The 16,641-nt window shown below is 48.5% G+C and overlaps 1 protein-coding gene across 1 annotated transcript in view; it reads right to left on the bottom strand.

The window, feature by feature from the left end:
* Positions 1–11,459, bottom strand: part of NSD2 (nuclear receptor binding SET domain protein 2) — an 89,800-nt gene extending 78,341 nt beyond the window's left edge. The window contains exon 1 of the mRNA XM_063107294.1: positions 11,378–11,459. The gene's annotated coding sequence lies outside the window, so the exon portion shown is untranslated. The remainder of the gene's footprint in view (positions 1–11,377) is intronic.
* Positions 11,460–16,641: the final 5,182 nt, after the last annotated feature.

Genomic DNA, 16,641 nt, shown 5'->3' with positions numbered 1-16,641 from the left:
TTTTATTTTTATTTTTAAAAGATGACTGGTAAGGGGATCTTAACCCTTGACTTGATGTGGTCAGCACCACGCTCTCCCAAGTGAGCAACCGGCCATCCCTACATAGGATCCGAACCCATGGCCTTGGTGTTACCAGCACCGCACTCTCCCGAGTGAGCCACGGGCTGGCCCTCAAAAGGCTCTTTATACAGTTCATTTGGAAAACCTTGGGCTCAATTAGTAATAGATGCATTGAAAACTAAGCAAACAGAAAAATTAACTACCAGGAAAACAAAAAGTCGTAAAAGAAAGTAAACATCAGTCAATGTACAGCTTAGCTGAACAAAAGTGTGGTGAATGAAAGATGGCCAACAAATCTTTGTCACTCTCCTCACCAAGAGGTGAAATCTATTTCTTCACACCCTTGAAGTCTGGCCTGGCCCTGTGGCTGCTGTCACCACAGAATAAGGCAAAAGCAATGCCATGACAGTTCTTGCCCTTGCCTTCAAGAGGACCAGTAGGTTTCACTTCTTCCTTCAAGGAACAAGCCACCATGCTGCAAGGAAGCCCAGGCAGCCTCATGGGATGGCCCACATCTGGGAGAGGGAGTGGCCAACAGTCAGCCACATGAATGAAACAAGCTGACACCATGCAGAGCAGAAGGAACAAGCTAACCCTGGCAAACCATGTCCAAGTTACAAAACTGCAAACAAATAAATGTTGTGTTTTCAGCCATTAAGTGCTGGAAAGATAACCAAAACACCACAATATTAGGAAGAAGTGGGGAGGGGGAAATGGGAAGCGAGAGAGGTAAGAAAGCTAAATCATCACCATCTTCCACAGATGACACTTAATATGTAACACATAAATCTGAAAGTTCTAAAAGGAGTGAAATGGGCAAGTTGTTTTTTTTTAAAGTACAGATAAGAACCAACAGAAACAGCTGAAAGAGCAAAGAGGCTGCCCTGGTGGAACGGGGAGGCAGAGCGGGGCAGAGGACTGTCCCCTGTGATTACGAGCCTCACACAGCAAATTGTCCTTAGTCTACATGTCTCAGTTTGATAAAGGAAAAGATAAATTGGAAATATGCCTAAACATTTTGGTTGGTGAGGTTACAGTATAATACAGAAAAGTCTGTATTATACAAGTTTTTCATAAAATTTTATGTTCTGATCATAAAATTATTTAAAATAATTAAGCTTTCTATTTTGTCATAATAATGTGTCAAGAAACTGTACATCTTTAGGCCGAGCCCGTGGCACACTCGGGAGAGTGCGGCGCTGGGAGCGCAGCGACGCTCCCACCGCGGCGAGTGCACTCACTGTCTGAGTACCGGTCACGAAAAAGACAAAAAAAAAAAAAAAGAAAGAAATTGTACATCTTTGAAAATAATATTTTCTGTTTCTAGTTCCAAGCTGGAACTCACAACTCAGTTTCTGCTCAGTTTCTTTTTTTCATTCCCACACCGTGGAAAACTCACAGTCAGAGGCAGGAGGGCAGCAAGGAAGCGCCAGGATCAGGGAACTCTGAGGAACCAGCTCAGAGGTCTCTAGACAGCAGCAGAGAAGGGGAACAGTAACAGCTCCTGTGAGACGAGGGTAACTCACAAAGAAGGCACAGCCAAAAACAGGGGCCAGGCTGGAGGAGCCAGCAGCTCCACTCAACCCCCCAGCACACCTCCATACCCCAGCATGATGCTCGGCCCCAAGGAGCCACCTGGGACTCCACCAGAGGCAGAAATGTAGAGCAAGGACAAGACCTTATTAAAATACAGGACATTTTCACTGCTAATGGGCCATGGAGACACAGATTTCTTTATCTCAGAAGTTTATCAGCTTACAATAATGACCAGGGCCACCTCCCCAAAGGAAGTAGAGAAGGTAATGACCCATAATTTGTTATTTTTTCTTCTGAACCAGTAGATAGCCCTCAATAATATTCCCAGGACCCACAGCAGGAGCCTGACAACAGGGCACTGGCAATACCTTGTTGCTGCCCTTTACTGATTTAATCCACAAATGTGTTGAGATCCCTACAGCAGCCACGAACTTAACCTCCAGATGTAGACACTGGACAAATAAGAATCACTATTAGTTGTTTCAAAGGAGTTATAAGGAGTTGAATTTTAAAGAAACACTTTTTAAAATAGATTTCAGAACTCAACAGAAAAGAACCCAGTAAGCTGTAAACATGATATATAATCCTAACATCTTCCACAAATAAGGTACACAATTTATTTCAGATAAAGAACAAAAAGGAAAAAAACACAATTTTCCCACATGCAACTTTCCCAGTAGTCTCATTTTGTAAGCTTTCATTGTGGGTAGTACTACTTCTACTGAAATGTCACTTTTCCTTCCCACTTGAGGGAAGCTACACACACTTCTCCATGCTCTCGTGCCAGTTCATGCCTCCATGCCAGGCGATCAGAGGAAGAATGTGAACTGAAAAGAAGCTAGGGTCATCAGCAGGAGGAACACTGCAGGGCACTCATCACCCAGACACCAGACAGCACTCAACAACATCCAGGTGTCACCCAGACCAAAACCTGAGGATTCCAGGCTGGCTGCATTCCCTCCTTGCCACCGTCCAGCCCCACCCCCAGCAGTCGTCCACGCAGCTCCTACAGCTCACGCACACTGAGCACCCACGTGGCTCTAGAGATGCAGACATAAACAAGCAAGTGCCCTGACTTCGTGGAGTTTCCACTCAAGGGAGAGGGGAGCGTGGGGAACGCCAAATAAGGTGGTCACTGCTATGGAATAAAATAATCAGCCAAAGGGGAGCAGGAGAGCAGAGGGAGCACAATTTTAAATGGGGGTTGGGGGGTTGTCAATGTGGGCTTCAATGAGAAACTATCTGAGCAAAGGATGTCAATAAATTTTTTAAATTTCTTGAGAGCTTGCTTGGAGGTTCTAGCAGCAGAGCACAGCTACTCATACACCCTTGATCAAAGAATGGTCCTTGAGGAAAGTCGTCCTCTTCCACCAAGCACACAGCTTCGGGAGGGATGCACATGGAGCAGTGAGGGAGGAAAGGGACACCTGCCTAGACAGCCAGATCAACCAAATCAACACTGGCAATCAGTGGAGTGACAGATGTCACAGCAAGATTACACTCATATCCAAAATTTTAAAATTTAATGGGCTTTCTCTTGTTTCTGAACCCTGAAACTGAAGTAAATGTAAATGCTTACAAAACAGAATACTTTATCTGGACAGTAAATGGCACCTCCACCCATCTGGTTCTGACAGAAACTTAGGGTCATCACTGACACCTCTTCCCCTGCATCTCTCCTATCCCAAACAACATGCCTTATCAATTGTATTCTAAAATCCTTCCTAGCTATGCCCATCCACTTCTCTCCAAACCCACAATCCCAACACCAGCCAATCACCAAGATCTCTCACCAGAACTAACACTACAGTTTCCCAATTGGCTTGTCAATCAGGAAACTCCCGGGCAGTAGTTCTCAACTCGAGGGTACCGGAATCACATGAAGGGCTTGTTAGAACTCAGATTGCTGGACCCACCTCCAAAGCTTATGACTCTGCAGGTCTAGGGCAGGACCTGAGGATCGGCATTTCTAACAAGCTCCCAGGTTGATTTGATACTGCCCGTCTGGGGACCAGACTTTCAGAACCACAGGACTAGGTTACAGTGCAGTAATAAGCCCAAATCTGTTTGTTACTTGGCTCAACCCAAAAGTTTCTTTCTTACTTATGTTATACGTCCATTTGTTTCCACAATCAGAAACAGGAAAATGGGAATGTGATAAAGCTCATGTCTCTTGAGCTTCCACTCAGAAGTGACATGTCACTTTTCATTAGTCAAAGCAAATCACACTGAATTTCAAGGAGGAAGGGCTGTTCAATCCTACCAGGCACCCAAAGCAGGGGTAATGGAAAGATTCCAACCTGAACAGACAGCGTAACCCCAAATTGGTCTCCCATGCACACTCTCCCTAATCCTCCCCCATCACCAACTCAAGCTGTGGAGGTCTCTGGGGAACACACTTTCCAAAGCAAATGGATTCAGGTTGCACAACCTACCCCTTAAAACGCTTGGAGGACCTCACATTGCTCTTAGGATGAAAACACTTGGTAGAGCCTAAAAGAACTTGCCTGACACCCTACCCCACCCCTTGCCTCTGCAGCCTCACTCTCTGCTCCAGCCACTCCAGGCTTCCTTCTGCTCCCATCACAGGGCCTTTGCACAGGCTCTTCCCTCCATCTGAATATTTACACCCACTGCCCACTGAGCTAACATCCAAGCCCCTTTCTGCTCTCTGCTCCAGTATCAATCTCATCCCTACTAGATACACCTAGATCTTTCCTTCATGACTTGCTTTTCATTATGGAGAATTCTGAATACGCATAAGGGTGGACAGAATAGGTAGAACCCATGTACCCACACCACCCTCAACCTAGGCCAGCCCTGATCTAATCACACACTCACCCACTCCTTCTACAGGACTGTGAAGCAAACCCCAGATTGTGTATCACTTCACCAGTAAATATCTGTATATATCTCTAAAAGGTGGGAATTCTTTTCTTAAACATAACAAAACCACTATCACAGCTTAAAAAAAAAAAAAACCTTAATAACAAATCTAGCTAGTGTTCCAAATTCTAATTGTCTCAAATATCATAAGCAGTAGTCATGTATGGGCCTGACACAGATGCAAATAAGCCCCACGTACTGCAGTTATAATGTTAATGTGCCTCCAATCCCTTGTCATCCACAGGTCCTTCTCTGTTTTCCTTGTTGAAGAGAATGGGTTACTGGTCTTACAGTTTCCCATGTTCTGAGTTTTGTCAATGGCAACCCTGTGGTGTAGTTTAGTGTGTTCCTCTCCCCCCATATTTCCTGTAAATTGGTTGTTAAACATGGAAGCTTGAACAGATTCAGGTTTGATTTTTTTTTTTTTTTGGCAAGAGTATTTCACAGGTTCTTCAAAGATATGATCTTTTGTCTACTCTCTCTCCCGTTACATCCCCTCACAGGTCTATAAACTCCATGGGACAAAGGACATCGGTTTTGGCTCACCGCTGGCACACAGCTGATACTCAATGAACGAAGAAATGTCAGAAGTACACTGCCACACTGATGGACAAAAATATAATGGCCCACTCTTCCATCCACATGTAGACAGTTGTATGTTAAAATTTTCTCTGAGGGACAGAACTGTAAGTTCCCAGGGTATGGAATCAAAGGCCCTGCAAGAGTTCTAACTCCACCACATATATATAGTCTAGTGACTTTGGGTCAGTTACCTAACACCTTTTTGTTTTGGTTTGGTTTTGGTTTTTTTTGCGGCTGGCCAGTATGGGGATCCAAACCCATAACCTTGGTGTTATAAGGCTGCACTCTAACCAACAAAGCAACCAGCTAGCCCCAGTTACTTAACATCTTTGGGATTCAGTTTCCTGCTGCAAGGGTTCAATGAGATGAAGTAAAGAAAGATACACTGCTCAAAGCTACATACAGCAAAGCTCTACACAGATGGCGCCGACTTCAAATCTTTGGGGGGATGCAACAAAGAAAGCTCTTATTTCTAACACATATTTTAATTTTAAAGAAAAAACCTAAGAATTCATGTTTTTGTGAAATAAAAATCCTTAGGAAAACAGAATAATAACCAAAAGCTATCTCTGCTTATTAACTGAGTCCCTTCCACATCCAGGCCCTGAAGACAAATCAGGGGGTCCTACCATGAAAAACTCACAACCTGGAGAGGAGGCTGGCGCAAGAGCTGGTGCAATGTACCAGCTGTCACAACGGACCTAACACACACAAAGCACAACAAACTCAGGAGTAAAACACATGCACCTAGTGCCATGAGCACAAGGTTTGCAACACTGGTGGAAACAGGGAAGGCTTCATAGAGATGAGGACTGAGCCCTGAGAGCACAGCAACAGGGAATGAGGCAACTCAGGAAGAAGCAACAGCACGTGCAAAAAGATCTGTGGGACAGAGCATGGCTCCTAACAAGCTGCAGACAGCATGACGAGATCTTGGAGCAACCACAAGGGACTGGCCAGAGAAGATGCTAGAAAGACAGGCAGGGACCACATGCCATGCTCAAGATCTAGGGTGTCCTCTTACAGGCGAAAGGCGAAGCACCAAGGACGCAGTTTAGGCAGGTAGGTAAGATCAGAGCTTCCTTTTGGAATAAATAGGTAGATCAAAAACTAGGCCCACATTCTCTTTCACTGGTTCACAGTGATGTAAAAATAGTGCCACCAACTACCCAATCTTTCAAATGTGAATACTAGAATCACCCAGGCTACCTCTCTCCTCTTCTATGCCCCCTCCCATGCTGTGACCCAGCCCCATCAATGCTGCCTTGGCTCCTTCTTTTGCATCTATCTGCTCTTCCCCACCCTCACCTCCTGTGCCTTGGTAAGGCCACCATTCTCTAGTGCTGGTACTGGCTCACAAGCCTCTTCTCTGACCTCTGCCACCAGCCCATGGCCCTCCACCTTTCCAACCTCACACCACAGCAAACGGGCTCCCACCACTCCCCTTCATTCACATAACTTCTGGGACATAAACCCTACCCCATATATCATACAAAGGACTGAAAGCTCATTCATTCGAATGGTCACTGAATGCCTGACAATCACTCAGGTACTGTTATAGGCACTGGGGATATAGCATTAATCAAAGCCAACGGAGAAAAGTCCCCACCCTCACATGTGTCTCAATGCAGTCAGGGACACACACAGAATGTCAGAGGATAAGTGCTGTGGAGAAAAAGCTAAGGCAGACAGGGAGTTCCACACAGCAGAGTGTTTTAAACTAGTGGTCAGGGAAAGTGCTGAGGAGAAGTGCGAGCAAACATCTGGAGGAGGATGAGGAGCAAGCCCGGCAGGCACCTGGGGAGAGCATGCCAGCCAGGAAGAGCAGTAAGGGCAGTGCTCGGACGCAGCAGGACCACAGGGCTCGAGGGCAGGCAAGAGACAGCTGCAGCAGACTGAGAGGGAGACTGTGCAAGACAGAGGATGCACAAAGTGCTTTGGACATACTACCAGGGCCTCCCCAAATAGGCAGGCAATCAGGGATGGTGTTCTAGTGTGAGGTCCAAGCTGAGACCTGACAGAAGGGAAGTAATAGGAAAAGCAACCCTACCCACGCACACATGATGGACGGGTGGTTTGCTTATATGGGGGCAGGAGAAAGTAATAAAAACTGACCATGCAAAGGTCCAGTGGAAAAGCATGGCAGAAAGAGATGGGCTGAAGAGCTCAGGCAAGGGCAAAATAAGCAGTGCAGTGAGAGCCAGAAAGCCCAGCAAGAAACTGGTCTTGAACCCCAAAGGCAATGAGACCTGAAAGAGTGGGGACTCACAGGACCACATCTGTATTTTAGAAAGAACAGGCAGTGTGTAGGGAACTGACTGAAGGTAGTTAAACTGGAGTCAGAAACATGCTTTCTGATCTGTCAGCCTCCATAATGTAGCAGCAAAAACATGAAAACCATTAAAATATGAAAACGTTGCTAATACACATAAACCTTCTAGCAGCATAACAAATTTAACTCATACCATCAACTCTTTCAATGCCAACCCAGTCAACTTAAAAATTGAGGTCCCAACTCCTTCCTGAAAGAAAAAAACACACTGCTTTTCTATATACCCACTAGGATAGTCTCACTACCAGGGTTTTGAGTTGTAGGCCATCAAATGGCTCAACCAAGACTTTGCAATTTCTATCCTTGCATATTCTGTTGAAACCATTAATTATTACAGAATTTAAAATACTTTGAAAACTCATCTTTTGCCATTTCGTTTTAGGAGAGCAGGTGCAAGAACAAAACTAATCTGAGGTCTATCTTGATTTTTTTTTTAAGTAGCACACCAAATTTCATCAAATCAATCAACTCCTTTAAAAGTTATGAGGGTACTTTGAAAAGTCTGTGGAAAAATACAATTAAAAGATAACACAAATCTTTCCATGAGCTTTTTAAAGTACCCTTGCATATTGCAACCAACAGACAAATGCAAAATGATGAGTTCCTGGGTAACCTTTTCCTCCTCATGGTGCTCACTGTAAATCACCATTCCTAAAAAAAGAAATTAACAAATCACATAAAGCTATTTCGTAAATATAAGCCTAATCCTCTGGAACTTCCATGTCACCTCCTGCTTTAGTATTCTGTATACTTTGTATTCTTTCTACCTTGCCCAGTGATACAGAGAAATTAGCAATGAGATACGTTAGACATGCTTGCTTCATCTTGGCAGTAGGTATAGGCATGTTCTATTATTTGCTGTATTTTCATGCTTAGAATGTTTCACAGATAATTTTCATTTAACATTTGAGTTAGCTATATTGAGCAAAGGAAACTGCTCTGCCTGGTAAACACACTCTTGGCTCCCCAACTAAAGCAGAATGACCTTAGCCCAGCCCCTTCTTTTCCATACTCAGCTTCTTCCCCAGAGAGTCTCTTTCTGCTCCAATATGACTTATAAAAAAGAGAGGCAAACAGGCCAGATGCTGGCATTAAAATGGGTTGTTTACCCTGAGTCATATGCCCATTTATTCAGCATTTACTGAGTGCCTGCCATGAGAAAGCACCAGCAGAGGCAGGGCTGCTCCAAGTGATGACAGAATCCTACCTCCAAGAGCTCATCCAAGAGGAGAGAAAGGTCACAAGTGATGATTAAAAGGTTGTAAACTTACAACTTAAGAAAAAAATGTATATTGTGGTCTGTGCTCAGACATGGAGGAGGGGCAGTCCATGCCTGACAACAGCCCGCACAAAGGCCTGGAGTCAGAACAGTGCACCACATATTTGAGGAACAAGAACACTTACTGCAGCCAGGCAAAATAGGAGAATAAGGCTCAAGAAACTAAAATGCTTATCCAAATTTGTATACGTTTTATGGCCGTGAGCAGTCCACCCAAAAAAAGGAAAGAAAAAACTCTATACCAGAATATAGGAGTATAAAGCCTTATGTCTACAGTTCTCAGTTCTCACTGATTAAAGTGTTTACGTAGAAAGGTTATTTGCCCAGATGAAAAAGGACAGGGCAAAATAAGTTTGAATTATGCCATCTTAACACATCAGCACTATGTTAGCACATCCTTTTATATGTGCTCTCACTTGGTGAAGAGAAACCTACATCTCACACAGCACACATCTCATCAGAGTAAGACTGGCTGGTTAGCTCAGTTGGTTAGAGCACAGCCTTATAACCCCAAGGTCATGGGTTTGGATTCCCATAGCGGCCAGCTACACCTTATCACAGTGTTTTCCATCCTCTCACCAGCAGCACTTCTCATAAGTCTAAAAAGGAAGTAACTAGTTCACATTCTGCTATGTGAGTAAACCTTTTAAAGTTTGACTACTTCTAGAAGGAAAGGACATCTAAACAGACAGAAGGCAGGACCCCACTCCTCCTACTAACCCACAGGGTCTCTAACTCCTGACCTGTGCAATTCTGACTTACTCTTCACTTGGTTCCTCACATTTCAGCAAGTACTGGTTTAACAGCCCTGTATAAACTAGTTGCATAAAAACAGTAAGCCTAGTAGTCACACCTGTAGCCTATTATTACTTTATTGTTTTCCTCTGTACATCTTCACAAATTTCAAGTTGTTAGTTTACACATTACATATGAATATGATATATGTGCACACATACGAATAAATCGTCCATCATCCTTTGAAATTCAAAAAGTTAATTATCTGACACTCTTAAAATGGAATGTTTACTGTCGGAATCAGAAGTAATACAATCAGGAGAGGAGGATTTTTGTACAGAACAGATTAGAGTTCTTCACAAGAGCTTACACAAACTCAAAACCATGCAGTAAACCTTCACTCTACCAACCATTGGCCCAAAAAATGAAGGCTGCTGGGCAACTGAGAAAATGGAAGGAAAGAAAAGGAAATGACTCAAAGTGATCGTGCTTGAGGCATGAGTCCTCTTCATTTGCAGTCGGCAGTTTAGTTTTGAACCATCACCGGTTGTGGGGAGTTAGAGCACACATCAAGTACACAAGGAAAGGGTTGTGCTAACTCGTTTCCTTCGTGTTACTGTTTGGAGCTGTGTTTTTTTAATACTGTTGCTCTCATCGCATTTAAACAATGTAACTAGGACATTTAAAATATGTGGGAAAATAAAGTCCTAGCTTCATAAGTGGGATGGTTCCTAGTTGATTTTCCATGTTGATAAGCTCATCAAAAATACATAAAATAATCAACGTATGATCTTGGTGTTTAGCGCATTTAAAAGTCAAAGCCTTGACAATCTTAAGAGTAGGTTGGGAATACTGAAGAACTCCTAACCTAGCTCTGAACTCACTCCTTATCGAATTAGTATTCTCTTTTCAGGATCTGTTAAAACACACACACGAACACACCGAATTATCTACCCCCAAATTATTAATGTCAGAACATCAGATCTGATACTAAGTTTTACCATGAATGTCAAACCCAGTCCAGGACACAGAGAGGACAAAAAACTAGTGCTGCAACGGGTCCTATACACCACCCTCATGCATTTTCTTTTTATTGAAACCCAAAACTAGCATCTTTCAAATGCGGAGATTTTAAACCACCGTTCCGAGCGGGACAAAACCAGCCATTCACTCGCCAGGATCTATTTCTACAAGTCCAGAGGCTTCAACGTCTGCAACCTGGGGGCGAAGTGAGCAACCCAGGGGAAGGGCGAGGGGGCGTCGGACCCCGACAGCCCCCAGGGCGGTGTCCCCGCGCCCGGCCCACCCGCGCCTCCACCTGCCAAGAGCCCGACCGCGGCCGGGCTCTCGGGGGCGCGCCCGCGCTGACCAACGGCCCGGGCGCCGCGAGTGTCAACGCCGGACACCTTCTGCAAACAAAAAGCGCCCCCCTCGGCCCGACCCCTGTCCCCGGCGGAGGCCCGGAATCCTGACCTGCCCCTCCCCACGCGGCCGCCCTAGCCGGGCGCCCCGCACCGCACAAAGGCCGGCACGGCCCGCTGGGCGCCGCGGGAACAAAGGCGGCCGCCCGGCCGGCCCGGGCACAGGTGCAGCCGCCGGGCCCGGCGGGCCCAACATGGCCGCGCCCGCCCGCCGGCCCCGTTAGCCGCCTCCGCCGGGCCGCCCGCGGGCCACCGGCGCCTGCCCTACCCGCCGGCCCTCTGGCCCCGCGGCCCTCCTCAGGCCTCCCCGCGGCCCTCAGGCCCCCGCGGCCCTCCTCAGGCCTCCCCGCGGCCCTCCTCAGGCCTTGGCGGCCCCCCTCACGCCTCCCCGCCAGCCCTCAGGCCGCCCACCCTCCTTGACCCCCCGGGGCCCTCTCCGGGCCCCCAGCCCCCAGGGACCCCTCCGGCCGCCCCGGCCCTGCCTCCAGACCCTCCCGGCCCCGGCGGTTGGCGGCCCGCGACGGTTGGGCCGGCGGCCCCAGTGACCTGTGGTGCGTCGCATCCTCCCGGCGCGGCGGCTCCGGCGGCGGCGGGCAGGGGACGGGGCGAGCGGGCGGCCGGCCGCGGGAGGGGGCGGCGGCGGCGGCGGCGGGCGCAGCGCGGCCAGGCCGAGGCTCTCCGCGCGCGGCGCCGACCCCGCCCCCGCGCCTCCCGCCCGCCGCCGCCGCCGCCGCCGGGGCCGCCGCCGCTGCAGAAGCCGCGGGAAAAGTGCGCGCCGCTGATTGGCTGCCGCGCTCGGGGCCCGCGGCCCGGGCTTTTCAAATCCTCGCCGGGGCGCGCGCGGCCGGGGCGGCAGGGGCAGCCGGGCGCCGGGGCCGGGGGGCCGCGCCGTGGGGCCCGCGAGCCGCCTGGGAGGAGCACCGGGCGCGCCCGCTGCCGTCCTCGCCAGACGGCGGGCAGCTCGGAACCGGCGGCCGGGCGCCGCGCGCGGTGACGTCAGGGCGCGCGGCCGCGGGCGGGCGTGACGTCGGCGCGCGCGCGCGCGCGGCCCACGCTCCCGAGGCCCCCGGCCCTGCGCCCCGCCTGCGCGCGCCGGTCCCGGATGCTGGAGCCTCCCCGCAGGCCGCGGACGCGGGCCGGCGTGGCGACGCAAGGGGCTCCCGGTGGAGCCTCCGCACCGCGGCCGGGGTCTGGGTGCCGTGGGGTCCCGCGGTCGGAGGCAGGACTCCCGTCCCTGAAAGCTCTGGAGGCCGGGCTGGGCCGGGGGCAGGGTCCAGCCTGGGGAGATCACTGGATGCGGGAGGGCAGGGGGCTGGTGCGGTGAGCACGGAGAACGTCCACAAATGAACAGCGCCGGACGATGGTTGAAGCAGTCGGGATAGGCTCCATCAGGGAGGCACTGGTGCAGCGGAGGGGGAGGCCCGCGTGAGCTGAACGACTTCGGGTGTACAGAGGTGACTGCGTGGGACTCAGCAGAGGCAGGGAAGTGAAAACTTACAGAAAGCGGGAAGGGCTTGGTGCACGTGAGGCTCAACGGAGCTTGCTGACTGCGCTTGGGGAAGTTAGGCCCCTACCCTCCCACAGGCGCCGGGAGACAGGGCCCTACCTCCAGGTGTTGCTGGAACAGGCAGTACCTTCTTTTGGCAGCTCTGAGTTTTCTCAGTCGGGCACTTTAAGGGAGGCAGGGATCATCGCAGGGACGCAGCCTCGAGCTGTTAGAGTCTACGTTAGTGTTTGTCCAAGTCTTTATAGGCCAAGCTTGAGGCCTAGTCAAAAGAGGGCTCAGAGGAGCCTGGCTAGAGTTTGGTCAAGGAGAGAAGCTTTGTCCCAGTGCACCAGCCACATCCTGCTTCAAGGAGGGTCTTGCTGCCCAGCCTCCAGCTGCTGAGAGGCACCTCACCCCTGGTCATGTGCTTCCCTCACAGCCACATCCAGCGAACAAGGGGGTGGGGGTACCAAGGCTAGTTCACTTCTGCCAAGACAGGACTCTGATGAGTAATATTCTCTTCAGAGAAGGTGGTGAGGGTTCCGCTCCCCTTCTTCCTCTGCCCAATCCTGCCTCCATCTCTTCCCCATCTCAGGTGTTGGTCCTGATATGGCTCAATTGTGTCCCCCCCCCAAAAAAGATATGTTCCTTCCAAACTTACTATAAAACCAAAGTAATCAAGCCATTGTAATATTGGTGAAAAAAAAACAGACAAAAAGATCCATGGAATAGAATAAAGAACCCAGAGATAGACCCATAAATACAGTCAACTGATCTTTGACAAAGGAGCAAAGTCAATACAATGGAGAAAAGATAGTTTTTTCAACAAATGACACTAGAACAAATGGACATCGACATACAAAAAAAAAAAAAATAGACACAAACCTTACAGTTTCCACAAAAATTAACTCAAAATGGATCACAGACATAAATATAAAAATGTAAAACTCCTAGAAAATAATATAAGAGAAAATCTAGTAGACTTTGAGTTTGGCAATGACTTTTTGGGTTCAACACCAGAAGCACAATCCAAGAAAGATGATAAATTGGACTTTATTAAAATTTAAAACTGTGCTCTGTGAAATTTTTATTCTTTAATTTTTGTTTGTTTATTGGCAGCTGACCTGTGTGGACATCTGAACCTTTGACCTTGGTGTTACAAGGTAGTGCTCTAACCAACTGTGCTAACTGGCCACCCTTTATGAAAAAGACACTGTCAAGAGAATAAAAATACAAGCCATATATTAGGAGCAAATATTTACAGATGGCATATCTGAAAAAAAATTATTATCCAAATCGTAGAAAGAACTCTTAAAACTCAACAATAAGAAAATGAACCACCTGATTAAAAAATGGGCAAAAGACCTGAACAGACACCTCACCAAAGAAGACAGCAGATAGCAGGTAAGAATATGAAAAGATGCTCCACATCACATGTCAAGGAATTGCAAATTAAATGAGATGCTATGTAGAGGCACACCTAACTGAGCAGCGAAAATCCAGAACCCTGACAACAACAAATGCTCGTGACAATGTTGAGCAACAGGAACTCATTCATTAGTGGTAGGAATGCAAAATTTTTGCAAAATTTTGTCAATGTGGTACAGCCACTTTAGAATACAGTTCAGCAGTTTCTAACAAAAGCAAACATACTCTATATGATCCAGTAGTCATGCTCCTTGGTATTTACCCAAATCAATTGAAAACTAATGTCTACACAAAATCCTCTGTGTGAATATTTATAGATGCTTTATTTGTAATTGCCAAAACTTGGAAGCAACCAAGAGGTCCTTCAGTAGATGATGGATAAATAAACTGTGGTGCATCCAGACAATGGAATGTTATTCAGAGCTAAATGAGCTGTCAAGCCATGTCAAGACATGGAAGAAACTTAAATGAATACTAAGTTAGAGAAGCCAATCTGAAAAGGCTACAGTCTGTATGATTCCAACCATATGACATTCTGGAAAAGGTAAAACTATGGAAACAGTGAAAAGATTAGTGTTGTCAGGGGTTGGGGAGGAAGGGATGAACAGGCAGAGTGCAGATGATTTTTAGGGCATTGAAAATACTCTGTATGATATACTATAATGGTGGATACATATCATACATTTGTCAAAACGCATAGAATGTACAACACCAAGAGTGCACCCTAATGTAAACTGGATTTTCAGTGGTAATGATGTGTCACATAGGTTCATCGATTATAACAAACTATTCTGGTGGGGGATGCTGATAGTGGGGGAGGCCATGCATTTGTGGGGGCAGGATGTATATGGGAATTCTCTGTACTTTCTGCTCAATTTTGCTACAAACCTAAAAGTGCTCTAAAAAAATTAAGTTTATTAGTTTTAAAAAGTACATATATTGAAGACCTAACCCTCAGCACCTCAGAACGTGACCTTATTTGGAGGTGGGGTCTTTTCAGAGGTGATCAAGTTAAAATGAGGTCATTCGGGTGGGCCCGATCCACTATGGCTGGCTAAGAAGGGGGAATTTGGACACAGGGAGAATGCCACGTGAAGATGAAGGCAGAGGCCAGGGTGATGCTTCTACATGCCAAAGAATGCCACAGATTACTCAGACAAGCTGGGCGAGAGGCCTGGAACAGAATCTCCCTCAGCCTCAGAAGGAACCAGTCCTGCCAACACCTTCATATCTGGTTTCTGGCCTCTAGAACTACGAGGAAACTGTGATTTAAGCCAGCCAGTTTGCAATCATTTGTTACGGCAGCCCTAGCACCTGATACTCTCCATAAAAAGCATCTGGCCCTTCAGACTCCATCTCAGCCTCAGCTGAAGGGAGCTGGACTAGAGTCAGGGACCCCAGGGAGCGGTGCGGGGCATCAAGGACAGCAGGCTGGGCCTAGGCAGTGGCAAAAGAGAGGCGTCTGCAGAACTCAGGCTTGCTTGGTGGTGTGAGTAGTGGAGGTGAGCAATGGCTTCTTTCTTCCAGGCTCCCGAGCACTGCCCCACGCAGCAAGAGGCGCAGCTTTTGGCACTGGGAGCAATGGGACCCAGGCAAGCTCGTCCACCCTGGTGGTGCAATGGGAAGCACGTGGGAAGAGCCAGCCTGGGAGCCTGGTGTGTGGTGTCAGCCTGCTTTTACTTTCTTTTGGCAGGCTGGCCTCCTACCCAGGCCCCAACACCGGTGCTGCTGTGGGTAGCAGAAGGGGTACCTGGAGTACAGAGAGCTGAGACATGGGCTCTGGCCCACCATCTGCAGCAGCCTCTGGACAAGGCCATACACCCACAGTCCTGGTTCCTGGGCTTCGGACGACCCAAGTGTGGCTGTAATGCTATACTCAAGGGCCCGCCCTGCCAGTGCAGCCCACGCCCTCGGTACAAACAGGCACCCAGCCATGTACTGATGTTGAGACCAGGTGCTGTGGCCCAGTACTCAGCTAAGACCCCTGCTCCAGCCCTGGCCTGGCCTGCTCTCAGAGCCTCCAGGTCTCCCCACACCCTCAGGAGTGTCCACAGTCAAGTGCTCCTTCTCCTGGGCTGAAAGAGATAAGAAAAAGGAAGAGCAAGCAGGATGGATGGGGCAGAGAGGGATGAGGAGAGAGTCGGAGGCTTTAGGTCCAGGAAGGGCCTCAAGGGCAGGAGGACAGAGTGAGGCCTGCTGGAATAGACTCTCCACTGAAACCAGCCAGAAGCTGCATTGCTTCCCACTGGAGCAGAACTGACCCAGGGAACACCAGGGTGTGGTGGGTAGGGACCTGACAAGGCCCTCCCCAGAGTCCCCACTGGAAGGGATTGTTTACCTTCATCCAGGCATTACATGGTGAGGCCCTGCTGGGTCCTATGCAGTGAGGAGTCCTGCTGCAACCAGAAGAGATGCTCTGCCCAATGGCATTCACTGCCAGGACTCACTTCGGGCCACTAGGAGCCCCTAGAAGGTGTCCAGGCAGGCAGTGGCCAAGCCCCTCTGGCTGTGGGGAGACTAGATGTCCTCTCCTCTCCAGCCCTGTGTCCCTGGGATACAAGCCTGAAAACCGTCTACCTTGCCAGCATGTGACCAATACCACCATACCTCATTTGATTTCACATATTTAGAATTAGGGCTACTTTCCCCCCCAAAAAATCTGCATCCGGAATAGTACAATCAACTGTAAATTTATTTAAAACATGCAAGTATATGTTTGGATCTTCTTGAAGAAAGTTATTTGGCGCTGGCTGGTCTTTTCCCACCCAACGCAAGCCTCCCCGAGCCCGGTCGGGCTATCTCAGGTCCTGAGCCCTTTTCAGAGATTCTGGCATGCCGAACCCACCCCCACCTGGCCTTGCACACACCAGCGACCTCTCCCTGAAGGCGGGCAGCC

This window comes from Cynocephalus volans, chromosome 9 (genome assembly GCF_027409185.1).
Source record: "Cynocephalus volans isolate mCynVol1 chromosome 9, mCynVol1.pri, whole genome shotgun sequence".
Classification (NCBI taxonomy): Eukaryota; Metazoa; Chordata; class Mammalia; order Dermoptera; family Cynocephalidae; genus Cynocephalus; species Cynocephalus volans.
Note: the sequence above shows the minus strand (reverse complement) of the source record. Positions and strands in the feature narration are given on the sequence as shown.